At 36.2% G+C, this 5,840-nt stretch overlaps 1 pseudogene; it reads right to left on the bottom strand.

Annotated features, from left to right (window-relative positions):
* Nucleotides 1-3,160: 3,160 nt before the first annotated feature.
* LOC144255474 (Golgi apparatus membrane protein TVP23 homolog B pseudogene) lies at nucleotides 3,161-3,586 on the bottom strand (annotated as a pseudogene).
* Nucleotides 3,587-5,840: the final 2,254 nt, after the last annotated feature.

The following is a 5,840-nucleotide window of genomic DNA, read 5'->3' as shown; positions in this document are numbered from 1 at the left end:
GGTTAGAGACTTGATCTCTCCGCGTCCGCCACCATGTTGGATCATTTAGATTTTAAATTGTCACTCATCTTATCAGCTGTTCCTTTTTACTCGGTTAAGAGTCTGTTCTAAGGTGCTCCGCGGAAAGTGGTGGCAGCAGCGGCGGTGGCTGCAGCGGCGGCGGCGGCGGTGGCGGCAAAGCTGTGGCCTTCGGGACCCCCGTGGAGGGGGTGCGGGCTGGGGGAGGGGAGGCAGCGCCTCGGGGCCCGCGCGGGCTGGGTACTGGGCACGCGAGAGAGCGGGTGGGGTGGGGGAAAGAGATTGAGATCTAGATTTAGGGAGTGAGCGTGGGAGGAGAGATGGCGGGGGAGAAGCGAAGCAGAGAGGCAGAGAGGGGAGTGAGAAGGGGCCCAGGGAGCCCGGCAGCTCGGGGGCTGCAGCCTTACTGCTCGCGCTGAAGTCGTGGTGGATTCACTCCATCTAGGCACTTTTCTTGACACGGTGCTGAATCCTTGTCGACAGATCTCCTTTAATGATCTTTACTTCTTCTTTTAAGAAGCAGCAACATACGCTGCGGCGGCGGTGGCGTGGAGCACAGAGTGGCTCACTCATTCCCCGCCGCCATCTTCCTGGTGGAATCCATAGTTTTCTTATTTTAATCTTTTATTAATGTGTTTTTTTTAACTAGGAAATTACCCATTCCCTCTAGGTTTCCAATTTTATGTAGTAGGTTTCTGCAGTTTGATTTTTAATTTCTTCTCTAACTTTGAACTTCTATTTTTATCAACAATATTTTTAAATATACTTTTTAGTTTACCTTGTTTTGATTGAATTATCTTGTTTGACAGTTCTCATTACCTCAAAAAGTTTTAATTATCTTTTTCTTATTAAGGTCTTTGGGACAGTGTGTGTAACTTGGTGGCAGAGAACTTGCTTAACATGTGAGAGTCCCTGGGTTCCATTCCAGCACCACACACAGATAATATGTCTTTGACAGGACCCAAGTGTCAGGGGAATTGTTCAAAATATTATGTATTTACACACACACACACACACACACACACACACACATCTTTTCCAAATTATGTTGAAATTATTCTAAGCAAAATTTGCTAATCAATTTTATAGAAAGAAAGAGGATGGTGACATTTTAAAATTCCAGCTATTGATATTACATGATATTCCAGCTTAAAACCACTAAAATAATTACAGTGTGTAAGGGAAAAGTCAATAGATTCTTTTAAAAAAACAGATACATTTACCAAAAATAGACTTTTTTAAACAGACATTTTCTACTTTTTCAAATTTAGAAAGCATATTTGAATATCTTATTAAAGTCTTACATTCATCAAGTAGTTAGTTTTTCTTACTCCTTGCAAGCAAGGGAATTGACCTTCTAATAAGCATGCATTATATATTGTCAGAAGTTCTTTTTGGAGAACTCTATTAAGTGTTTCTCATATATTCAAAATATCATTTAAAAGCATACCAGTGACCTTTTGATTTCATCAATCTTAATTTCTTTTGAAATAATGTGTGTATACATTAGTACTTACTAAATATTACTTTGTGTAGGAAATGGCCTGATTTCATTTTATATAAATGCTGGTGCTCTATATTATGTATTAATGATTTCAAAATATGAGTTGAGTATAACTCATATTTTGAAATCATTAAAAAAGTACATACACTTTTTACCATATTTTAATGAAGTAATATAAGTGGAGATTAGACATGTTAATATCATGAGCTGAAAAATAATTAAATATAGTTGAATTATTTTGGAATGTTCAACATAATGGTTTCCACCCTTTTCTATAAATGCCCGCGAGTTGTCTCATATTATATGCTTGGTTTGGAGTATTCTTTTAAATTTATTTATGGTAATGAGAATTAAGCTTATAACTTTGACTATGTTAGGCAAGCAATGGATTTCAGCCCTTTTAAAATATTATGTTGAGACGGGATTTTGGTAACTTCCTGAGGTATTGAGGCTGGCTTCAAACTTTGTGATCCTCCTGCTTCAGTCTCCAAAATAGCTGTGATTACAGTTCAAAGTGCCTAGTATGGCCTAGAGAACTTTTACGTCATTATCATGTTTCTAATTTCTTTTTTTCACTCCAATAAACATTTATTCAACTAAAACAAAACATCTTTAAACATATTTTAACAATGTACAAATATATTCAAACATAATCTGCTGATTAAAAGACTCAAAGTTTCCAGTATCTCAACAGTATTTACAACTGCCTACAATAATTTGTAGATTGGTTTAGTTTACAGTTAAATATATTGCCTTGTTTAAGAAAAATTATTAATACAAATGTATGATTTACAATATCCCCATTATAGCAAGAAAAAATAGATTCATAAAATGTCTTTAGGCATTTATTATGCCAAGTATTTAAATGATTATTTTTACTATGACATAAGAATAATATTCATTTAGTACTAAAAGATTTCATCAGTCCAGAGACCACTGAAGAGTTTCCAGGAAGTTCCAAAATAAAATATGTCTATCCTTTCTGTGAAATAAATAGAACAGCAGCAATCCCTGGGTATCCCTTAAACATAAACTATAAAGATTCCATTTATTATTTAGGCCTTAAGTATAAAAATAAAAGAAACTTTTAGAAACTAGTTTCACTTGTGCATGTCTATGGTAAACAATTTCAACATGAAGTATATATTTAATATTAACAATTTTTTTTCTTTTTAACTCATACACAAACCAAGTGTTTACTTTTAATCATGAAATCAACTTATTTCTGAAAATAACCTATAGAAATAGTATGTAAACACACATACCTTTGAGATATATTAAGAACATCCTATATTCTATGGATCAAAATGCAAATATCTCTGTAACATATGTAAACTAACACATTAATTTGGGATATATGGATACATTACTATATGCATACATATGTACACCATAAAATAAATTCTGACAATGTTCTTAATGATATCATACTTCCCAACCTCAATTACTAGAAAAAGAAAATTAAAACTTTATTAAAAAAAAAGAAAACAGTTTTTATAGTTACTTTGTAAGTGAAAACAAAACAAACAAACAAAAATCAATGCTCCTATTTACACTGGACTTTGCTCTAAACAATTCATAATCAAGAGTCTCTTCAGCCATTCCCCAATATCACAGAAAACATAATTTTCTCTCTATTCAAGAAGTCTGTTCATTTCTGGTGTTTTGTCTTAAAAACTGCATTCCAAGATACCAGGTAGCCATGCTGGTTAAATTCTTCTGGCTGCCCACTTGCACCTAATGTAACCATACAGGTTGGCACCCTGTAGCACCACACCCATGATAACCATGCCAACCATTTTACTCTGAGGGAGAAGAGAGCACTAAAGGCAAATATCACCCACAGCACTGGACAGGCAATTAGTCCTAACCAAAAGATTCTTGATTCAGCTTCTGAAACAGTTTTATTCTCCTGAGGAGATGCCTTCCTGGACTCAAACACCCAATGACTCTTTCCATCCTCATCAATATGATTCCACCACCCAAGGCCTACCATCAGTCTCTACCTGTGACATTCTTCACTGCCCAAAAGTCACGTGACAACAACAAGATAATTGTCACCATACAAGCAATAAAGCTGCTGCTGAGCAATTCACAGAGAAGATAGAGTATAATGGCACAGACTCAGAAGAACAAATGGAAAAATTATGCCACTGGATGTTGGATTTTAGATTTTCTTGGTCTATTAGTTGTCTCTTCTTCTGCATCAAACAATGAAACATCTTCAGTGTCATCATTGCTGTCCTGAGTGCAAGGCTCTGCCAGCGTCTTCTATTCCTACATGATTGCAGGGTACCCCTACAGGGCAGGTCACAAGGGAGCTGAAGAGGTGCCCGGAGGCCGCACCCCTTTCACTTCCTTGCATGGGGCGAGGAAAAAGACCACCCGCACCCCACCTGCCACACAGAGCATTTCTGCAGCCCAACATCGGATCCGCCCAGCGCTGGGCATTGGTTGAGGATGGGCTTCTCCTCTCCACACCCCCAAGCTTCCTGAACTCAGGGATTTCTGGGTCACTCCTCCTATGAGGGCCTCAGAGCACCCAGATTACCTCCACAACAACTACCCTTGGTCCTCCATCCTTCCCGCCCATTCAGCTCTTCCTCAAGATGGACAGCCAGAGGGGACACAACACAATCACCCCTATGCGCCCGGCTCACTCCACAAACCCTGCAGGAGGGACCCTTCCACCTGCCAAGCCTAGACCAGCTGCTCTACGTGCCCACAGCCCCTCACCTCATGTTTCTAATTTCTCAATAATTTTCTAATCTATATTATAGCCATTTTGGCCTTCTAAATGGTCATCAAAGTCTTTTTCATTGTTCTGAGAGGATATTTAATGTGAATATACTTTATGATGTGACACCTCTGGTCACAATAGGCTATTTCTATTGTAAGAGTATTTTGATTCTGATATTTTGATAGTATAATGTGAATGTACTTTATGATATGACACATCTGGTCACAATAGGCTATTTCTATTGTAAGAGTATTTTGATTCTTAACTGTTTTTCAGGCTTAACATTTTCCTAAGAGTGGTGATTGTTCACTTTCTATTTGATTACACAAATAAGGCACTGATTTGAAAAAAAAAATGTGGTGCTAGAGATCAAACCCAGGGCCTCCTGAATTCTGGATAAGGTATGCCACCACTGAGCTACATCCCATCCCCATATATTCTTTGTTTTATTAGCTTTATGACTAGATATATCAATGAGAAACTTACATAGAAATTCAACTACATTTGAAAACATTCAAGAGTTTGGACAGCCAATATTTTTTATGATTTCTAAAATATAATTTTCCCCGTAAAACACAAGAATATCTAAGATCACTCATAAACCATGCTTCCATTGAAGTTTCTCTAGTTTTACCACTTCTGAAGAACATCATGGAGGAAACTGACTTTGATATTCTTTTCAATTTTTCTTTTTTTAGAAAGCATCATAAGTTATTGTCACAAATTCTGTTTACATTTTTTGTTTAAATATTTTTCCTAGTGGCAAATATTTGACGCTATTCATGTTGAAGGGTATACATAGAAACAAACGAAAGATAAGAATTCCTTGGAATCAATGATTCATTCACAATGAATCAATCTGCTCTTGTAACATATTTTTTTATCATGACTCTTTTGAAAAAGTTCAACCAATACTTGAAATAAGTGTCTCTAAAATGTAGATTTTTTTCTCTAAAGTTTTGAAATTTTTAGAGAGAAAAATCCAGAACCTAGCAATAGCAAAATAAATAATGATAAATAAGTTTAAACATATTATTACTTTAACATAAAACATATAAAATAAGTATTTATCTTACATTATGTTAGTTTGACACATTTTTGTTATAAATGCTCTTAACAAAATGCAGAACTAGTTAAGAATGTCAATTATTAGTAATTGACATTCTGAGTAATTAAATGAGCAGGTATTTGAAAAATATAGCCATGTCTTAAGATTTTATTTTAGAGTAGTTTTATGTTTATGCAGAAATTGCAAAGAAAATGCAGAGAGATCTACTATGTAACTTCTACCTAGTTGTTTTTCTCTTATGACTTACATGAGCTATCTCAGATGTGTAAACTTCATACATGATTTTTCATGATAAACAGATACTGATATGCTCTTATTAACTAATGTCTGTGTTTTCTTTGGATTCTCAGTACAGCCTCTTTCAGTTCCAGAACCCCATCCAAGTTCCCGCAAGAGAGTCATCCTGTCTCCATAGGCTTTTCTTCGTGGCGACAGTTTCTCTGACCTTCCTTTCTCTGATGCCCTTGATGGTTGAGGAGGACCTGACAGTTGAGGAGTACCTGTCAGGA

Source organism: Urocitellus parryii, chromosome 6 (genome assembly GCF_045843805.1).
Source record: "Urocitellus parryii isolate mUroPar1 chromosome 6, mUroPar1.hap1, whole genome shotgun sequence".
In the NCBI taxonomy this organism is placed as follows: Eukaryota; Metazoa; Chordata; class Mammalia; order Rodentia; family Sciuridae; genus Urocitellus; species Urocitellus parryii.
The sequence above is the reverse complement of the archived record's forward strand: the minus strand, read 5'-3'. Positions and strand labels throughout refer to the sequence as shown.